This window comes from Manduca sexta, chromosome 27 (genome assembly GCF_014839805.1).
Source record: "Manduca sexta isolate Smith_Timp_Sample1 chromosome 27, JHU_Msex_v1.0, whole genome shotgun sequence".
NCBI classification, from domain to species: Eukaryota; Metazoa; Arthropoda; class Insecta; order Lepidoptera; family Sphingidae; genus Manduca; species Manduca sexta.
The window spans coordinates 20,496,873-20,519,938 of NC_051141.1; the positions used below are offsets into that span (position 1 = coordinate 20,496,873).

The 23,066-nt window shown below is 36.6% G+C and overlaps 1 protein-coding gene across 3 annotated transcripts in view; it reads left to right on the forward strand.

The window, feature by feature from the left end:
* The window catches only part of LOC115441436 (adenylate cyclase type 6), a 270,780-nt gene that overhangs the window by 112,240 nt on the left and 135,474 nt on the right, over positions 1-23,066 (forward strand). The gene's annotated exons all lie outside the window — the stretch shown is intronic.

The following is a 23,066-nucleotide window of genomic DNA, read 5'->3' on the forward strand; positions in this document are numbered from 1 at the left end:
TCACCAACATTTTTAACAGCTAAAATAATTGTAAATTGTATTTTAAATACATTATGGAATTGTTTTATAAAAGTGGAATATCCCTTTGACATTCAATCAAAAAATAAGAGAATTTTGTAACAAATACTCGACGGAATACAGAGGTGACGCTTTATATTTTTGAAAGCCGCTTCGACGGTATGGCCGGAATTATTTCACGAAATTCCTAAAGTATCTTTGTTTAATTTATGAGAGACAAAAAGGCTGTCTTGACAAAATTGTAGAGGTACTAAACTATATTATAACCACTATTAAAAATACTAGATTATACTTGAGGATATGCTCGCGTAAACCTCTTCTAAGAAAACATATCTCACGTAAGACAATAACCGAGATTCAAAGTAACCTATATTAAGTTAACCATCAGCACAGTCTTCCAGCCGTGAGCCGAACACCGAAATTCATTTAACGGTAAATGCGTGATGTGTCGAACTTCTTCACGTGACCTTGCATATAACGTCTACTAAAGTTTGTAAACATGTTAGGATAATTATTGAAAGAAGAAACAACTTGATGGATTTGTATGATATATTGAATACGGATTGATAAAGTCCCGAATTAACATAAGGCTATTGTTGAAAAATATAATCATGTATCTAATCAATATTCAGTAGCCAAAAGTCAAACCTGTTGATTTTGACAAGACAATATCAACAAACTATAATTAGACTATTCGATAGTGTTGCTAATGAGGATCAAATACTGAGAAACAATGACATAAGGAAACCTAAAAGAAATGACTCGGTTTATTTAAAAATATTGTTGTACAGAAAGGTTGGGACCCGGTTAAATGTTCTGGTGTTTTTATTTTTCAAATCTTCAAGTTCTAAATACTAAGTAATTAGAATTTTAAAATGAATAAAAAAGGTTTTAGCTTACTTACAACTCTTTAGCCAGGAATGCATTATCGTATTCAGGTAAAATTATAATAAGATTTTTATAAAGTTTAACATTGCCTTAAACACCTTCCCAAAAATTTCTTCAACTCTTAGACTATATTGTATACTGACCCACTGCTGGGCACGGGCCTCCTCAACTCCTTGAGGGAATTAGGCCCTAGCCTATCAAGCTGACCTAATGCTAGTTGGTAAACTTCACAAATCTTCAAAATTCTTATTAAGAACTCCTCAGGCACCTATGCATGCAGCATCGTACAAACAAGATTTAATTCAAATTCACACATATATTTTAAAAATAAGAGGTGCGTGGCTTTGTGTTTTAACCTACGGATCGTTTCGTTCTACTCTTAACTAGACTATTCCCGCTCAGGGACAAGTTCATTAAATTCCGGGCTGTGCAGTTAGCTGCGTTTCGTCAAAACAACGAGTTGTTTCTGATTGTGTTTTCCCTGCGGTCGGATGTTCAACGCTGAACATCTGCAAGCGAATCCATTACAATGAGTCTCTTTGAGCCATCACATTTATATTTATCCTTCGCATATTGTATCAAATGTCCGCGTACTAGATTAAAACGCGATAAATAAAAGATATTTGTGGTTAACATTCCTTATGGCCAGTTAGCAGATGTTAATCCTATTTGGTAACCTAGTGCTAATTGGTTTATAAATAGCCACAGAATGATGTTAAACCTAGAGATTAGACCCAGGATCTGGCAGAACATATACTTCGCAATGAGGTCAATGAGGCGTCACTTTCAAGCAATCATGACCACCAAACCCACCTGCAAAATATACCTCTAATTAAACTATCGCGAAATTAGTTAATAGTTTAAAAGGTTTTTGTTATGTGTGTGCCGCCAAATCGATTACAACTTGGGCAATTGGTTGGGTTTTGTATTAGGTTTAATTTGCGCGTAAACTTAAGCAATTAGCTTGAATGCGGGCTTGTACCCATGTTTATAATAAGGGAACCATCAAATAGTTCTCTTATTATTAACACACACACACACACATTTCAATCTAATTAAGCTTTGATGATGAGTAGAGACAGCGGTAAATATTTCATGTTACTTAATTTGTTTATAGTTAAATGTGTTACAAAGAGTGTCAGATGATATTCTTGATTGTCTAAATAATTTCTGAGAGCGAAATTCTTAAAGAGGGTGTGTAAACAACCCCAAAAACTCTCTCAGGGCTAGGCTTATTCCAAATCCAGTTATTTTTGTTTGAAGACATGATAGCAAATTCTTTTACCCCGCGGCAGGTTTTTGCAGAGAATATAAAAATAACATATTTTATTGTCATTGTAGTTGTCTGTGTTTTTGCCCACGTGTCTCTAGTACTTAGTAGTACTTACATATTCTGTAAATCTAGGTTAAAATATGGTAATTCTTCGGAATATTCAGATCCGCCTAGACTATACTACCGATTTCTACATCCCTGCCCCCGATCAACAGTGTTTGCAATAATGTTTTGACGGAGTCAATGAGAATAGTTTTAAATAATAAAAATCGTTAATAATGGTTTGCAGTTAGTCTAGTATTTTAGTTCGTAGTTAGCAATGAACGACCAAACCTTACCAGCCTCACTTATAACATGCTAGACCTCGTATTTCTAATGAGGCATCGCTTTGTGATTACAACTATTTCGATGCTACATTCTGGAGTTTACACGAATGACACTAGTTAAGACTATCGAGATTTGGCGACTAAGTACCTCGCGCTGTTAAGTATATCCAACAGACCTCCGCAAATGCATGCCTTTTATTCCCGAAGGGAGAAGCAGAGATGCGAACTGATGCACCTTTGTCGCTGTATATATTTCATACCGTGATGTAACGGGAAGCAAGCCTATCGCCATATCGGGCACAAATTCCAGATTCCGGGCTGATATTGATTAAAAATTTATATATCTCCCCGGGCCGGGTTTCAGAGCGGTACTTATGCTACTACACCACCGAAGCAGTCAAGACTGCTGCAAAAAGTATATATAATGAATATTTGCCCTTTTTAATTATAACTGACTGCCTGCCTCGGTGGCGTAGTTGTACTGCATGCACGGTACGACAGCACTCTGAGGTCCTGAGTTCGAATCCTGGGTCGGGCAAAGTGATATTTGGGTTTTTCTGCAGTATCAACCCGGAGTCTGAAATTTGTGCCCGATATGGCGATAGGCTCGCCCCCTATAACACCATGGGACGGAACACACTTGGCGAAAAGTGGGAACCTTGGTTGCGCCTCTGCATACCCCTTCGGGGGTAAATGCGTGATATTGTGTGTGTATGTTTAATCCTTTTGGGACCTGTTACTTCTATTCTGTTTGTTTAGTTATGTAACTAACAGCATGAATTTTTAACATCACAGATACAATTATTAAAAAGCGCAGATTGTTGTTAATATTTCTTGAATAAGGCTTATTAATAATAAAATTGATAGTATAAAACACAACATATAGATTATGATAAATTATTCGATGAATTTATTGTAGTACAAAGTACGTTGTCACAGTCACTCAGAGACGCTCTTCACTCGGCGTGAGAATAGTCGACCTCCGTCTTAACTGACACCACTTTTTACCTACATTAATATCTCAGCACACGTCATGGTTCACGTCTCCCTTCCCTTCCTTCCCCTTTCCCCTCCAGCCTCCTCCGTGCCCTCCAGGCCCTACCGCCGTTTTAATGTCGCCCTTCATAATCGGAGAGGAACATTTTCACTTTGTTACATTATTGATTTAGTTTCTTGTCTTGTGACAGTGCAAATGTATGTTCAGGGTTGACGGTAAGGATGGGATCTGTACGTATTAAACAAATTCGTTTTGGTAAAAAAATGGTGGGCCGTTTTTATTGTAGTTATTAATTTCTAAAGGCATAATGTTTCAGGCAATATTAGCACCAAGTCCTGTCCCTACTTGGATAGAAGTCTTACTTATAATTATTTTGTCGGGGTATTGTCGTACCCAAAGTATGATTGTACTTTCATAAATAAAATTGGCTACATAAGTCACATAAGAGCGCATCAGGTTTTTTTGTTATTAGTTCGAATTTTATTATTGTTATTGTTGTCTTAATATTGTTAAATTTAGAGTTAGATTATATTGTTAGTTGTAAGTCTTTTGGCCAAGTGCTGTACTTTCATACAATTTATAAATAAATAAATAAATCAAAGGTCTGAAGCACGACTAGAAATTACCCAGCCTTAGTTCGAGTTAAATATACCTGTCCAGTTTGTACAGTTGCCGAGACCGAAATCAGCTAGGTAGACATCATCATCAGTAGTCTTTTATGATTCTAATACGATATTATTTGTGACGTTCAGACACGGGACAAATGTTTAGGGGCCACAAACATCTAACAGATAGATTTGGGAACCGCTCGTTAGTTACCCGAGTTATTGCGCACTTTGTCATGAAGATGACAAACATTTGTTCAAATGCAGTTTAGCGTATCCTAAATATTACAAGAGAATGTTAAAAGGAGACAAGATTAAATTGATGATAAGTTAAATAAAAAAAAAAAATGTATTTTATTTCAAAATCAGTGAGTCCATAGTATGTTAGTAAAAATTATGACTTAAGGGCTAGGTTAGTAAACAGTAAACAGTTTAATACTATTATTTTTGCACTAATTTTACGGTAGACATACACCTCCGCACACAAGAATACAAAAGAGTTGAGTCATACCGCCCAGCAATCATTTTCAGGATATGATTGGAACTAGCTCGCACTCTGCTCAGCATCGAGGCAGTCTTTTTGCGCAAAATCGCAAAGAAATCATTTGTTTTTGCTTGGGCGAACATCCCTGACGCACTGCAGTACCGGGGTAGACCCATAAAAATCCTAAAATCGTTACTATATTGTATACGTAGAGCATTGATAGCCCGCTGAGTATAGTTAGTCCACAGGCTGCACGTGTAAAAGACTTGACAGAAGGCTTTAAATAATGTTGTTTTAACCGCCTCACTACATCGCGCAAACCTGCTAGAGACCATGTTACATCGAACTGCCAACGCTCTACGCTCCCTTTCAATATCTGCTTGATCGTTAAGATCATCGGTTACGTAATGCCCTAAATATTTAAATTCAAATACGCGCTTAATTGCACAACCATTTAGTGTAATGGTTGGTACTGACTCAGGACATTTACCTTCAGCCTTAAACACCAAGAACTCACTTTTATTAACATTATATGTTAAACCATGCAGCAGGGCATAACGCTCACAGCACTTTATGAGTTCTCTAAGTGCCCGTACCGTTGGGCTCAGCAGTACCATATCATCAGCATAGCTGATGTTGTTGACACTGATATCGTCAATACGACAACCAATCAATTTGCTACTGAGCTCAACAATCAGGTCATTGACATAAATGTTGAACAAAATCGGAGACATTATGCCTCCCTGTCTTACCCCATAATTCAGCTACCTAAATACCACCAATTATTCGCACACAATCAGAATAATTATTGTCGACCTCTAAGGTGTATGATAGATTGGTAAACTAAGATTTGCTCGACCTTGGGTGGACATATTATATAAATTAAAACTATTCGCTTTAATAACTTAACATTCTAGTATTTTCTGAATCATAAACAAAAGAGTTGTTGGAATAGAGTAATTAATGTAACTAGAAATATTAATAATGTAACAAAAGCCTCAAGAAACGATAATAACTTGTACTAACTACTATCAAGTATTATACCTGTAACAGTGAAAGTCTGTAAATCTCGCTGAAGCCAGACGTTTTTCAGCCGTAAATTTTACCTAAAAATAACTTAGATTAATGTACTTGAGTTAAAACTTAGAGGTTCGAGTAGAGCTTTGTTCAGGAGTTCAACGCGCTCCATCTAATGTTTTATTCGGCCTCGGCAAACTCTGTATATCAGATGGTATAAATGTGGAGACTAAATAAAGGTGCGTCAGCAAATTCCGCAGTTTAATTGTTAACCGTGCTCTAATTTCACTGAACGTAACTTCAACAGCTTCGTTGGTACTCACTGAGTTTGTTCGAGTAGTATCACCGCGATCAAACTGATAAATAAACCTACCACATGACTATAATCATTATATTTATTAACTATCGCAAATACTTTTCTCACGCTTAGAAGTAAAGACAGCTGATGCTGTCTAAATTTGCACTATAAGTAGGTAAATATTTTCCATTAACCCATTTTTTTTACATTTCAATAAAAAACTCAATTTTCGAACAAAAGTTATGTGAATATAATTTTAAATACATGACTAGAGCTTAAGTTGGTTTGCTTCGGTTAATCTAGAATGTTCTAGTGTGCGCTATCCTTTGCACCTTTAAAGTTCGCAGTAAACGTAAATCTATGTGCGAGCTGACACGGTTGGGTTACAAAGCGAATAGGTGGTAATCGATACGTACTTAACTAGAGCGTGTCATCCTTTTTGTTTGTAAACTGTAAGCACTCAACTATGTGACGGTAACTTTGGCAATGCAACTAAATGGATACTCGACATTTTGTATCCCGACATGTAATATAAGTGATAATGACGAGTGGCTTTATGGGATCAAACGGTCTAAAATTATGTGTACATAATGTAATATATTTATTTCTTAGTTGTGACTACAATCAGCTGTTTGTATTTCAGTGGCGAAAAGTCCATATAACCGGATTCTTGTGGGCATCCTTTTCGTTTTATGTAACATCTATGTAAAATCTAAATATCATTAGAATGATTTGCAGACCGCATTTAGGCACCTCACCCGACACAACATAGTAGTAACTTTATTATGTTGTGTCGGGTGAGATTTCAAAAAATTTCACCCTTCGCTACTGGTGTATTTCTAGATCATTGTTAGTAAAGATCTAAAAATGAGCCTATCGATTGTTTTAGTTTCTGCTTTTTTTTTGTTACTTCTCTATGTAAAAGCTTACACATGGGCCGAGTTCACGAGAGTGCACGGCCCTAAAAACTTGCTCATCTGTATATCTGTATGAGATTAATTTTACAAATCTTATTTTAATAATTCCAGTGTTTAGGGAATATTAGTCGACTTTCCATTAAAAGTAAATAGGAAAGAGATCCCCGTAATATTTGTTTGTAACTTTTTTCATTTCGCTTGACGGGCTTAGAAGACCGAGTTATAAATCCTTTTTGTGGGTCTGAGTTGTGAGAGTTTCGGACCTACGAAGATTTAGTAGGAATGGCCGGCGTGACCTAGACAAAAAATAAATTCTAAGTTACTTAATTATAATTTATTCTATAATTGATATAAACAGTTTTAATAAGGAAGAGAAATGCTATGGCGTCTTTATGAATTTTAAACGTATTTACTGCAAAACCGCATGAAGATACATAGCCAACGCTACTAGTTCTACAATCGTAAACACTAATACGATAGGAACATAAATGTATGCGAATGACAAATCCTGTCGATAGACTTAACGAACTGTTATAACTTCTCATACATACGTTGCTGGTATGTAGTACTTGGCTACGGTGCCAGATCAGCGATACAAAAAACATAATCCCTTAATGACAGCGAGGATTTGATCATCAAAAAGAAAATTTAATACACGACTGATACCTAAATTCATTCCTTTGTTCTTTGAATCTCTATTATAATTATTTACAGAAATAATAAAGAATTTATAACGTTAAGATTAAGAGCTCTGTAGGAGTAAACATTTAACTTATAAAATTCTATTATTTAGTTATTTGGGCGTAATCCGAAGCGTTGGTCCGACCAGGTGGCCAACTCCATAAATATGCCAATGAGCGTAGCGGTGCACTAAGCCGAAGATCGCGTCTCGTGGAGAAAGAAAAAAAAAATTTTGTAACAAGCAAAATTACATAATATAGGTAATTATAAATTTAATACACTTAAATCTATTTGCTCGTCACAAAAGCGAACCCAGCTCAGCATATGCTGATAAAAGACCAGCGCCGATCTTCCGCTGGGCCATTTTGTGATGTCATGGGCGCCAAAGGCATAAACATTACAAAACTAACGAAAGCTAACGAGCATCATGAATGCCCCGTGCAAATCATGCACCATAACATTACTGAATGACCTTGGACTGGATCACGATCCTCCATAATGAGGGGCCGACTGAAGACAGAGAGTTATCTGAAATTTATTAAAAATCTTAATAAATACGAATTTAATTAACACCGCGCTTCACTATGAGCGTTAGACATCAGTATTATTAATGCTCAATAATTAAAGCTGCCTCTACATTCAAACAGAATGGCGACATTGGAGTGTGCAGTTAATATGTCTAATTCCGATACAAAAGCTTACTTAGTTAAGTGTCGTATACAACCCAATGCAATCGGAATTGTATCGGAGCTATTCTCTAGTGCGGTAAGCCGCGGTAGGAAGCGGTGGGGGCGGGGAGGACTAAACAAATGAGATCGTTCCGTGGGTACTTTAGGGTTAATGGCTGAACAATTGGTCTTCTGCACAAGGTAGGCGGGGATAAAATAGTAAGAGACACTTCACTGATATATTTGATGAAAACTGAATACATCTACAAACACTACTCCTAAAAGTTTGAATATTGGGTTTTTTGTTTTGAAAAGAAAGGTGATCAATGTCTGGAGCTGTCTGATTCTGAAGAAATTAAGACTAATAGAAAACTAAGGAATTCGATCGACTTTGGATTTACTTTCCGGAATAACCGAGCGCGAGCAGAGTCGAGCTATAAGCAAAAAATATTAATCGACTGTTAGATATATTTTCAGTAGATAATAATTAATATTTCTTAAAGCATTTTACTTAATTTTTCATCGTTTAAAAGAGGCAGGGGCGTAGTTACATCCGCGCCGTATCAGTGATACGGGGTCCACGAGCTCTGGGGCCCCTCTTGGCCCATATCTACTTTAAATTAAGCAGGTGCCCAAAAGTTCGCTCTGCCCTGATGGACACTCCGACAAATTTAGATATAGGGCCCCTCTATGAGAAGCTATGCTACTGAAAAGAGGACTTAATAATAGTTCTGTACTACGCCAGTGTATATACCTCTCACTGCCTGTCATTTTTATTGTGCCAAAATAAATACTCGCTGGAATACTTTACCTGCAAGCAACCAAAACTTTCGGTGTGTAGCGATTTGTGACGTCACGATACTTGTAAGCACCAATGAAACCCACGCTACCCGCCTGAACATTGCGATAACACTTACTAGATATTGGTACGAATTACTAGCATCGCTCGAATTGGTAATCAAGTTAATCAGAATTGAGCGTTGTTCCTAATTCATTATGGTCATGTACTATTCTTAGTTCCTTTAGTAAATTGAATTTCAATATTTAAAACCTATTACACAACTTTTATACGCGACGATAGCCTAGTTGGGTATACGCGACGATAGCCTAGTTGGGTGTGGAACGGTCTGCCAAGACGAATGTCCGCAGGTTCAAATCCCAAGGGCACACACCTCTGACTTTTCTAAAAAATCATGTGTGTATTCTTTGTGAATTTATCGTTCGCTTTAACGGTGAAGGAAAACATCGTGAGGAAACCTGCACATCCAAGAAGTTCTCTATAGAAATTTCGAAGGTGTGTGAAGTTTACCAATCCGCACTAGGCCAGCGTGGTGGACTAAGGCCTAATCCCTCTCAGTAGTAGAGGAGGCCCGTGCTCAGCAGTGGGCAAGTATATAATATAGGGCTGATATTATTATTATTATTATTACACAACTTTTGTGTTCATGTTATTTGTCACATATATGTGGATCCAACTAAAATCACACTCTTAACTATGCCCCCAAATAAAGAGTAATAAAATCTATACTATTTACATTAGCTGTTTAATACGAAATATGCCCTTAGTTATTTGATATAATATACTAATTTGCTTGTGTCTATAAAAAGTGTAGGTACAATGCCTGTAGAACATTGCGATAGAACACGCCGGCGGGTGTCTGTCACGCGCGCTACGTCGTACATCGCATTGTTCTCATTTTGTTTGCGCTGGAATACTGTTGTCTATTTTTGTTTTTTGTAATTAGTTAAGGCTCGTGGAATGTATACGATTACGGCTGATGTTACTTATTATGCAGTCTACTATGCTCAGATATTACGTAACATTTTGTTGAATCTAGTTTTGTCGGTAAATATTTTTGATATAATATTATAGAGACCTGAACTTTGAATATCAAAATTATATAAAAGAAGTTAACCGCTTGCCGGATAGTAATTGTAATGACAAAACTTATTACGGTTCACGTCAAAGAATTTTGAATTATAACACACTTGAGTTATTATCGTGAGACATCGAAATCCTAATGCCAGGTAACTTACTATAACTTCACGTCTTTGGATTTAATCTCATCTTCCCATCCTTAACACATTTTTATATGAAAACTATGTGTTATAAATAAAACTCCAAGTTCAAACCTGAACACGCCGCAGTGGATTTTCGTATTTAGTAAGTACGAACTACAGCCCGCTGTATCGCTTGCCACTTCATGGAAACTGCTCCCGTTTTGCGGCTATAAAACACTCATTTCAACTCATTAGCCAGCAAAAATTTTTGATGAATTTTTTAATATTTATATGAAATTGCGAGGTCAACAGGCACTCCAGAAAGCTGATAATTCCCGACGGAAGTTGATTTTATTTTTAAGCAACGAATACTTAAATATCAGTACTTACTACTAATTGCCTGCTACTAGATTAGTGAATGATAAGAGTCTTACATTATCGCAGGAGCAACATGTGCCTAATAGTTTCGAAATTATTTCAGCCTGTTCTCCTCCCTCTGAACCTGTAATTAACAGTAAATACGCACGTAGTTCACAAGTTCGAGACCGCACTGAAGTTTGTCTATGTAGTGCGTTGCTGCTCGCATACCAATCCCTAACTCATGTATTAGGAACATGTCAGGTGCATTCGGCTAAGTTCAGGTAATGGAAAAATACGGATAATATCTCCATATATTCAGATGAAAATAAGGTTCACAGTTAATTGAAAATTTGTATTTTTCTTGTACCCGTAGAAAAGAGATCGCGATTTTTTCTTATACTCTTAATGGAGTGAGGTCCAGACATCATGACGACTGACGAGTACTGATCATCGACTACAGAGAGGTAATTATTTGGTAATAATGGACTAGCGAGGGCCAATCAACACAATAATGCAGGCTCTTGTGTTCCAGTAAGACACATATATAAGACGGAGTCACTAACCAAGGTAATATAAGAATACACACAACGTAAGCATGGCTGTTAAGAACATTGCCTCGTTCTATTATACTTTAAGTAATTTTCCGTTGGAAAGAAAAACTCAACCGAGGTTTTTGCTACAAAGTTTCCGGTAATGACCGCCGGGACCCGGTTTTGGAGATTAAAAGAACTAATATTGCCGCTGTTACATTAAAAGTAATTTCTTCGCAGTACGGTGTAACAATTTAACTTTGCTTTTGTATCGCAATGGTATTTTTTATAATAGAGGAAGAAAACGAGCGAGTGGATCAAGTAATGAGAAATGTTCACAATAGTAGAGAAATATTTTTAGTCATTATAATAATAAATAATAATATTAGCCCTATATTATATGCTGCCCTACTGTTGGGCACGGGCCTCCTCTACTACCGAGAGGGATTAGGCCTTAGTCCACCACGCTGGCTTAGTGCGGATTGGTAGACTTTACACAACCTCGAAATTCCTATAGAGAACTTCTCAGGTATGCAGGTTACCTCACGATATTTTCCTTCACCGTTAAAGCAAGCGATAATTTACAAAGAATACACACATAATATTTAGAATGTGTGTATCCGTCTTGGCAGTCCGTTCCACAACCAACTAGGCCATCACAGCTGTTAGTCATTAAATTACGTTAATTTGCGATGCTGACGGTCGCCAACCATGGACGTCTATATGGCAGGATAATAATCAACTGAAGGAAGGATGACTACGGGAAGGCGGATGAATTTTTTGATCCTCCGTAAATTTTACAAACCGTTTAATACGACAGCAACATTGCCAGATCCACAGTGAAGACTTGTTATTTTTATGTCATTAAGCGAAGGCTGTTGCGTATTTTTGCGTGTGAATAGTTATCGTAAGTCGCACCATGATTGTATGTCATTCAATATATCCTGAAGCAACAGGTCAAAAAGTCAAGTTTACGAGCGTGGTTACAAATATTCTGTCTCCACTTACGTTAACAGATGTGATTGCAAAAGTTGGCACAAACATCTTCTTTGAAACAGGCGATAAATTTGCACATGGAAGAAAAATACAAGGGTAAATTTAACCACATTTTTCAATTTCTACTATTAAAGGATTTTTTTTAATAATTAAGTTTGTTAAAAGTAAATGAATATCTCTGAAATGCTGTGGAAGGTACATTCATAGGAGTTTTATATTGGCAAAATAAGAAGGTTAAGATAAAATGACACTAAAGCTGGCGGCAGACCAATTGGCATATAGGGTTGATTTATTCAATCCGATCCCACGCAAGGCAGATGCATTATTTACAATCCAAAAATCTAATCTAACTTACTATAACCATCCCAAAAACGAGCTAATAGTATTCTTTGGGATATCGATTTCCATGCAAAACAAATCCAAATATGTATAAGTGCAATTATTTATCAAATCTTACGAATATAAACTGAAATAGCTACATTGGAGCACATATTCCTGCTGATGACAGCTCATCAACCTAACTCTGAATCTGGGATGTAATTAACCGAACTGGGGTCTTCACCCGTGTTTAATCGCGCTAGTAGCTCGGACTATCCGGCTTCCAAATGCCTTTGATATGAATATAGAAAAGGTTCTCGCGTCCTAGAGGCGGGAATACAAGATATTTCTAGTTTCGAACTCGCTCTCTACATATAGGGAACAGACCACAATATAATAGAACATAGACAAATATTTTTTGTTTCTAGTGTCTACCAAACGAGGAATTCATGTAGTGGTATTTCAATACACCTTAGTGTATTCTAGGGTGTCGTAATCAATGAGACCCATTTACACTCCATTCCTTAAAGTAAGTCATACATACACTCACTTCTTTTATGCTCGAGGGTATAGGCGAAGCGCAACTTGTGCACTCACATTCAGCTGTGTGTTCCAGCCCATGACATGATGGGGCGAGCCTATCGCCATATCGAGCAGACTTCGGACTGATAGTGAATAGAAAAACCCAATATCACTTTGTCCGATCCGGAGATCGAACCCAAGGCCTCAGCACTGCAGTCGTGCCGCAAGTAATCATATGTAATTCAGCTTTATTACCTTCTACAATTTTGTCGGTATGATTTGTATCGTTAACTGTAGACATCTTGTAATGGGCGTACAAAGTCGAATGCACTCCGCCGGGAAGCTTTCGTGAATGAGGCGCTTATAGTTTCGAAACATTTGTCAATGAGAATAAGTGTCGCGGTTTATGACGTCGCGTCGCCTCTCGGCTTTTCGAGTCTTGCTTCACAAAAATCTGAAGCTGTTTTTATAATATTTAAAAATTGTGGAAATATTTAAAGGCACTTCTAATGAGAATTTTTATCAGTAACTGATTAGTAATCTATCCTTGTTCTAATCGCATACAAATATTAATAGCAATAAACGATACGTCTTAATGAGGCTTTAACTATATTTATTCTTCCTTCTTACTCAAGAAAGCTGGTATACTTGCAGGTATACCAATGTACAAGTCAAATATTTTTATTACATTTTGTGCCATCGTGCTCTCCGAGTAATTATATAAAAAAAAACTGGTCTAACATTATATTCTTATTGCGACAATAATGAAAAATTTAATAGGCTCGGGGGAGATAGCATCAAACTCGCTAGTGCGTACACAAATTAGTCTCCTCTGTCAATATCTGCTGAATACATATTTGATTTCGGAATTAACCCTGATCCCGTGGGCATAGATTAACTAACGTTTATCCCTCGATAACACTATGCTCCGCTTAATATGCAGTCATGCAATAGGTATAGCACTATTGGATAAATTAATAATCAACAATTAGAGCAGAGCTGTAACAAATACGGTAAATGAGTCCATTATTTTTATATAAAATACGTTAAATCTGATATCTGTAGAAGTTTAATTATGTATCTAAATAGAATTAAATTCACAGAAGGACTCTGTTTAGCATTGAAGGACGCACGACCGACGGAGTGACGTCACCACTTCATAGTTAGGGTATGTGAGGGAGACAACAAGATATTTACATGCACGCTATTCAATCACAAAGCGGGAGTAGGACCTAAATTGCTTTCACATTTCCAACCAATTTTGATATCATTTCTATAGAAGGGTTTATTAATTGCTATTTATTGCTACATATGAAATAGTGTGTAAAATATAATTATATGATTAACGTGTAAGATGTTGCTGCATAGCGTATTGTACTTAGAATAAAACAATGTTAAAATACTCTTCAAACGCAAATAGTAAATACGGTTTTTCATTAGCTACTACTGTTGTGACGTCACGGGATGCTACACATACGATATGTAAAGCTATTATTAGAAACGGGACCGATACTACTTGTAATTACGTTTATTGTTCATGAACACGGTTTACGCTTCATTATAAAATTTTAATTTAAAAATGACCCTCGTCTCGCGTGGTGACACTCGTGCAAACATATGTGCCTACATTAATTAACCACCTGATTTTTGTTCCGCGCTGTTGTGTTTTATTTAAACAAGGGGTAATTTGTTTTCACAATAAATATATATGTAACCTTCGTTCGTCTTTAGAGATGGGCAAAGGCGTATAATGTTGCTTGATTTTAATTCCGTCATATTATTAGTATAGCCAGGTTTTTGCTTTTTAGGAAACAAAATTAACAAAAATACTCACTTAATTTTAGATTGCATCATCTAGGAATCAATGCTGTTTTCTCGATTTTATGATGAAATTACTTCCTTTGTTCAACTGTTACCTGCAGTTCTAATTTAAGTTCCTAACTTAAAGTATTTAAAGTCGCTGAAGCTATTGAAAACTAGAAGTCCAGGTCAGCCCGTACACTACGTCGTGCAATCGCACCAGGCCTGATCTCGACCACAAAGAACAGGAGTTGTATTGTGCAATGATTGTGGATTGTCACCGAACCGCCAAAGCAAAGTTTGCCGTACAAATAAAAATCTCTTCTGCATGTTCATTGGAATTGAAAAACTTGTCTCAACTGCTGGAAGTTTTCTCAGTGCGGGACCGCTCGGGCGGATAGTAGTTTTCTGTTTGCACTAAATTAGTTCTTGTTGATTGAAGAGCGAGTTCTTTTGTTAAATGAAAGTTTTGAGTGTAATTGTAAGTGAACCAGAGGACTTACAACAAATAGAGCGTCCATTTCATACAGTTTGCAGAAGAGGAATAATGCACAACCGATAGTTCTATGTATACTCAATAGAAGTAAGATATCATTACGTACGTACCGAGTCTTGTTTCTCAGGGCTGAGTTTTTGCCCTATTATTCTAGTGTGCCCTAATCTTTAAGGTAACTGTCTGTCTTATTATCAAAAATATCGCACAAAGAGGTCGTTGCGTGACAACCCTACATTTGGTATTCAAGGTTCATAAATACTTTTAATGATTATCCAAGTATTGCTGTAAGTTTAGATCTTATGGGATGAAGTTAGACCTAAGTCTATTTTATTATAATAGACTCCTCTTTATTAACACATAAACCGGGATAATTGTTAGTTTGGTTAAAATTTCATCTGTTCTTTGATAATGCGGCTAACAATTTTATAGGCGGCTTGATGCTAAGCGGTAACTAGTGTTCATGAATATGCATGTCGCTAATGCAATAGGAAAGCATTGCTTATTGTAAGTATGTGTCAGATTTAACTTATGGTTCAGCAATCTGTACCGCTACCATGAATAAAAAAGAAATGGGCCATGTATTTGTTTTGAGTTTTGACAATATTATTCATTAGAAAAAGAAACTCGTGCTTTTGTTTCCCACAATATTTGCCTAATTTCTTACTATTCGTGTAAACACACGCGCTTATTCATGTTGCAATTTTTTTCTTCCAAATACACTTCAAGCACGCTGTTCAAATTCCTAAATAAAAATTACTAAAAAACTAAACAGTAGTACAGAAGGCCTATGCCCTACAGTGGGACAGTATTATAATACAGGGCTGATGATGATGATGATTATTATCAACTCTTACGCAAATATTCGTGCTAACTACTGACCGAAAGCACTGTCTGTTAGTGATACCTCGGTCGTAAAGGCGCTTCGTACCAAACAGATAACTACAACTATCTACCAGCTCGGTCCGAGTCAGCCCTTACGTACTATCCGAGCCGCACTCACGCACAGACTTGCGCAATTACAACTTTTAATTACTTTCAAATTGTTTGTTTTAAAGTGTTTTAGTGTCTTTAAAGTTTTTATACAATCTAAGAAAGAAAGTGATTGTTTGACAAATAGTACAGAGAGTATTCTCTGTACTATTTGTCATACAATACAGTACACACAGTACTGGTCTATATATTATTAGCTATCTTACGACAACACAATAAGCTTGTGGCGATTTTAATTTAGGGAAGGCGTCGCGTACACTGTAATTTTTATCAGTGTCATGAATAAACTCTCGTGAATGGAAATTTTGATGTCTTGAAGTGACGAGCGCCGAAGTTCTAAACATTTTGTGGAATGGAATACAATACACTAAACCCTCAACATTCAGATATAAAACAATTATGTGATATAAGTATAATAAAATAACTGTGCGCATATAAAATGATTCCGTACAATTAAATCGGTTATCCATAGCCCGTTCGGACCGCTGTAACTAAACCGATTAGAGGGGTTCGGTGACAGCCGCCGAGGCGAGGGGGGCCGGACGCGGGAGGGGGGTTAGTCCGACGGGCCCCTGTAATTACCTGACAAAAGGCTTTATTGAAACCCCGAGCCTTGGACTCGGAGCCACTCGGCGATATTCGACAATGTTCACCTTTTGTTCAGTAATCGCTAATTCTAAACAAAAAGTTTGGTTGAATGAAGCTCAATAGCATGACGTCGAAACGTTTAGCTCAAACTCGTTCAACTGTGTCGTTGGTGTAGTGATAAGTGGTGAAAAACTTATGCAGTGACACTGCCACACTTGGGTTCCGAATTATACCTCAAGGTGGCGCTAATAAACTATGTGTGTGATTGTCACAACGCGGGACGAATCACCATCATTAACGCATATTGATATCCTGGACCTTAATTAGCCATGATTCTAGCTAATTACCTATTAGTTGTGACGAACTACGTTTTCTCAATCAATTACACATGATAATTAATTAATATCATTAATTACTAATGTGAGGACAGATTTAGATGCTCGTGGATTCAATTAAACTGGAGGAATTGAATTCGCTACCACAGTGGGCTTATCAGTTAACTATAAGTAAAGCTGCTTAGAGGCTGTAATCGGCCTTCAGCAGCTTGTACTTATTGTAGACATAGGTGATATATAGCTAGATGGAAACTCGCAGATAAGAGAACTATCACCAAGTAAAACCATTCATTTATTTACGTGTTACCTTAAAGCGCCTCCAATATACTCGCATATCAGTCCGTGACAAGATTTTTTTTATTTAATTTAGATGCCATAATTTCACGTGTAACGATAAAACCAGTGCTTTGTTCGTCGCGCTACAGTTCTATTATATGACGCTATTTGTGCGCAGTCGTTTGACACAAAGCTAATCATAAATGTCAAAGAGTGTTTGCAAAGGTTGTTAAGCGTCTAAAGCTGAGTTTCAATCAACCAGACGCATCGCTCAAAGCGATACAAATTGACCGATAGTTGTGACCTATTGCTTTGTATAAAAGCATGATGGGGCCTTTGGCTCTTTTGAAAATCGATGCCACACGTTTTCATGAGCGTCGGAAAGTGTCACCAGCTGGTGCCTACATCATCGTGGACGAGGTGCGAATTCCCATCGGCAAAAGTATGAAGTATTTGGGTTTAGTTTTAGATAGCCGGTGGAAATTTTGCAACCACTTCGAAAAGTTGTAGACGAAAGTGTCCCTGTCTATGTCTGTAAACAGGAGCATGAAGATCCCTCTCGCTGCCAGAGGAGATGTAATAGGCGCCAGGTGGATGACTGACCGGCGCCTTGGCAATTAGAGGCATTTGGAGAATTCCACCACGGTATTTCCTGCATTTCGCAAGAGGCTACTAATAGAATGGCAGGCCGTGGCGGTCAGGGTTAAAGGTAGGCCTTACGCTGTCGTTAATGCCAAAGGCGTCCTTCGGTGCGCGAGGGCTTTTTACGCCTCCTTACAATAGAAGGCGGACCGCTCTGGGTGGCATCACGCAGGTGTAGTGTAACTTCAACACAATATTATCAGCTATTCTTACAATAAGAGAGGTTAGAAATAATAATAATAATAGCAAGCAGATGTTCTTTTGTTCCCTAATGGTCCCTTGGGTATTTTGGTATTAATGAGAGTACAAAAAAAAGTATTATGAACCTTATAAACACACGTTCTGATGACGTTGCAATGGACATTGCTTAACATTGAATTTCTAAACATTTTCGCTTATAACTTTTTTATTTATAGTTCTACGACAAAAGTTACTAGACCAAAGTTGTAGAGAATTTAATTTGCAACAAAAAATGTTAATACATTTTTTTTGTCAGATAAATATTATAAGAGATACATCGTAAAAACCATTTCAACCCCTATTTTCAAGATGGCGGCCGTGGGACAAGGGTGGCGACCCCACAAACTTGGTTTTAGCTTTAGACTGACCCCCCCTACACTTCAAAAAAATAAAATTGCGTCCTCTAAAAAACGCAAGGTAAGGCCTAAAAAATGTAACATTTCAATGGACTAATACTCATTAGCAACGTGCGAAGTTAGGGGGTTGGTGGGTTTTGAGGGGAACACAATTATGGTAATGTGTCAATACTTCTGCTCAAGTGAAATACGAGTAAAAGTTTTGATGAAACCTCCGCGAAAGAATTTGCGATCATCGCAAAGTTTCGAATGTTTTTTAGCAGAAAACTGTAAGAACAATGAATAAATCTTAGCCACGTGGACTGATCTTGTGAAAAGTTTGCAACTATTTTATACACCCATTAAAAGTACTCTACCGACAATGACTGGATGAAATGTACTTTAAAATAGCAGCAAAAAACCCGTTGTGACACAGTATAAGTACGGCCTTACAATTGTCCCTTCGGAAAAATGAAACTATACCTAACACAGGAGTCTGTAGTTTAAAACATAATAAGTGAAAATAAACTAAATATAGTTTTTACCACAATTACCCAAAAAAAGAGTAAAAAATAGAGATGAAACTGCACTAACTTGAGAATATTTACTACGCTACGAGCTTTGAAAAGCACTTAGCGGTTAGCTACGCGGGACTTCAAAGCCCTCATCCGATATAGCTTTAAGCACCGCTAGGACTTTATAGGTCCTTGTTTTAAGGTAAAAATTGCAGAAATAGACTGGATGCAGGTTACTCTTGATAGCTCCTTTTGAATATCATTAGGAGGGGCCTAGGTTTAGCAGTAAACTTCATGTGGGGGATAATGATAGTCATTAGAAGAGGATAGCTAGCTGTTGGATGTATTTTGAGCATGACCGTAAAATAATTCCTGCAATGAAGAACACTAGATTTGGTAAGACGACCCTTTCGTAAGATTACTGATAATACAAGTGCTAATAACCGTGCAAGTCTGTTTTATTACTATCCATAACTTTCCTATACTATTGATTTGAATTTCCATGAATTCGAAGTTATATATTGGCTTAAGCGACATTTTGTTTTTCGAAAAATAAGACTAATTAAAAGAAACGAAGAAAAATGTGGTGATTGCAAATAATATGTATTAAACTCGCAAATACATGTCGCTTAAATCAATTAACCTGCCAACCGAAATATTCAGCTAGATAAGCCTGACCTGTATGTTCTGGGACAAATAAAAATAAACTTATTTTCCTACGTAATGAATTAATTTTGCTTTCATTAAAATGACATCGTGAACAGGAAATATTAACACAAGTGTTTCAGTGCTGCGTAATCCCGCTGTAACGAGGGATCGAATGTTGACAAAGCGAGTATTTATTCAGTTCTGTAACAGATTAATGCAAACGTGCAGCGTCATATAATAATGTGTTTTTAAAACAAAACTACTTTAGCTCGCCGTTCTGTTCGTTATATATTCTTTTCCAGAATTAAATCTTCTACTGCTTGTTTTTACGAGACCTATATGTATATTAATTCAATACTTGTGATAATTATTAAGCAGCTAAAATTTAAATCACTTATTTTTAAATTTGCAAATTAGACATCTATAATGGCTTGTTATCTGTGGGCGAGTAAATTACAGTAGTTACCGAACGAAAGCTTCGACATCTCTAACGAGGAGCTTTCTACCGCTCTAGCCTGCGGCTAAGCTCCAATTATAACCGACATGGATTTACTCCTTATTAACCTCCAGTATTTTATAATCCACAATGGACTTATATCTTCGAAGTGGTAAATAAATATGCAACGAGAGTAATCACTGAGTATTGTGAGACTTAACATCTAATGTCCCAGGGTGAGGAACGTAATTTTATTTCATTGCGAGCTTTGTTATTTAACCTTCTAAGTGGTTCTGTTTACATTCAGTCTAGCTCGTCTCATCATTCATTTATAACTATAGTTAGATTTTATTTTCAACTTATATAATTTTTATGCTAAAGGCCTGTTACACAAGTCTCAAGAAATTTTTATTTGACAGATATCATATTAAACAGCGCTGTAAACATCTAATGTAATAAGGTCAGTCGGGGGAAGTGCGCCATAAAATTTTCATAGCTGGATTCAATGCAAAATAATTTCTTTTTGTGCTGACTTAAGAATTTAATTTTATTAATTTAAGAATATTTGGTATTTTGTGATAACAACCTATAGCCATTCAAGGAAATCGGACCATAAATTAATAATATTTTGCTCAAAGTAAAAAATGGTAGTAGGCGCACTTGCCTCCGGAAATGGGGTAAGTGCGCCTGTGTAAAAAAAAACGCCAATATGAAACATTATAAAGAAAACACTCACTTTAGTCCATAGAGAAATAAATTTTACTCGCATTGCTCTTGGATAATTTTTAATCACTCAATATTATAACAAACTATGGCTGTCAAATCAAATTCGGGGTAAGTGCGCCATATATATGTAAATTAGGGCTTGAAAACATTTTAGAATTTGTTTTGATATATAATTTTTTGCTATGTTAGAGTTTTGTATGCGGATATGTTGGAATAAAAAAATGGTAGCCCAAATATAAAATCCATTTTATTTCTAAAAACTAAAAAAAAACATACAAAAATGTAAGAATTAACAATTTTGAATGCGTTACGAACTCAATTACTTAGAATTTGGCTTTATGACATTTGATATGTTTTAGCTGCATTATATCCAGATAACGTGCCTGATCGAACAGTTGCAACCTATTCACGTAAAGTTGCTTTAGTATTTCAGTTTTTCTTTTGTAAAAACGAATTAACTAATACGCCCTTTTATTTAAGTCGGCTCAAAACAAAATACCTTGAGTACAAAAAATTCTGCTGTTAAGTATAACATTTTAATAATGATAATTCATATTAGTAAAACTTATTCTCAAAAAAGGTTGGTTATAAATGGATCAGGGGCAAGTGCGCCATACGACTACTAACTGTGGCGCACTTGCCCTACTCGACAATTTTAGGTACATTTTTTCGCATTGCTAAAAAATCCTTTATTTTAGTATATATAAATAAAATTCAGGCAGGAAGTTAAAATAAAAGGTTTAAACTATGTATTCACCTTACTGGTTTACAGAAATATGTTAAATATCTTGAAATATTTGATGTTATCTTTCACGGGGTCATCTCGGTTTACAGGTCTAAATAACACTTAAAATAAAATGGCGAATAAATCGTATTAAAATGAACATAGCCATTTATGTTTTTAGTGGAACTGTATTTCAGTTAGTAGCATAGATGTAAGATTGCGGTAATTGTATAACATCAATAGTTCTCGATTTTTTTAGGGTAGGTGCACTTACCCCGTCGGCGCACTTGCCCCACCTGACCTTAGTCCTCATCTGATTACCATTTATTCTGGAGCATAGAATAAAGTATTACTTTTTGATTTGATCGGCTTATACATATCTGTGACTAGTAGCATTTACTCAGAAGTCCTGAAACTAGACTTGCCTGCGTTAGAAGAAGGGAATAAAGATTGTAACGGGAAGATGCCTGCTGATGTCTTTAACAATGGCGTTTAGCATACAAAATGCAACAACCTCACGCTTCACATCGCTTTGTGAGTCCGTAGTGTTTCCTCGATCGAATCGCACCATTTAAGGAATAGACAAATGTCTCTACATCGCGGCTCTATAATATCCAACTCGCTGTGTCGAGTGACGCCGAGTTATCAATTCTGCTTTTTTTCTGAATAATCAAGATTTCACATTCGATCTCGAAAAGCCTGTACTAATCTACCAACCTAAATACGAAACACTACTGAATGAAGCGGTTATTATAGTTGTGTTTGTACACATTTACCACCCCCCTCCCCCTCCTGTCCCGTCGTGCCCGGTCACCTATCTACAGGTAATTAAGCAGGCTAATTATTCTGTCACATGCAAGGTTTGGACGTCACGTCGCTTGTATTTCGGCCTTTCAACACCAATTACAGCGCATCGGTTACAATGGACGGTTAGTAATTGAATTCGCTTGATTCAGTTTGTTGTGGGTTTTGATATATCATGCATATGTATAAGTATGTTGTATGGTTGCGAGTACGTATATGGGTAATTGGAGCTAATGTAGGAAGGATATTTTCTACTGACAACGTATTTACAGTTGATTTCTTGGTAAATTAATAATATAACACCGAGTATCTGTTTCACTTTTCTGCTAATTAAAATAGAAATATTAATTATAGAATTATGGAGGTGGCGGATATCCGACTGAATAAAATATTATCTTTCTTCTTTAAGGAGGGAGGTAGGCGAGTGCCAATTTTTATTTCGATCAGAGTTATTGAGATCATTGTACCTACAACTTGACATTAGTCAACTTTTGGAAGATAATACTTGGAAAAGACTTGAAACTTAGCGCCGTATTTGCAACTACGTTTCGCTCTTAAGTGCGATATCAGTTAAAGGTGGTCAAGTGAAAATTTGTATTAATAGTCGCTATT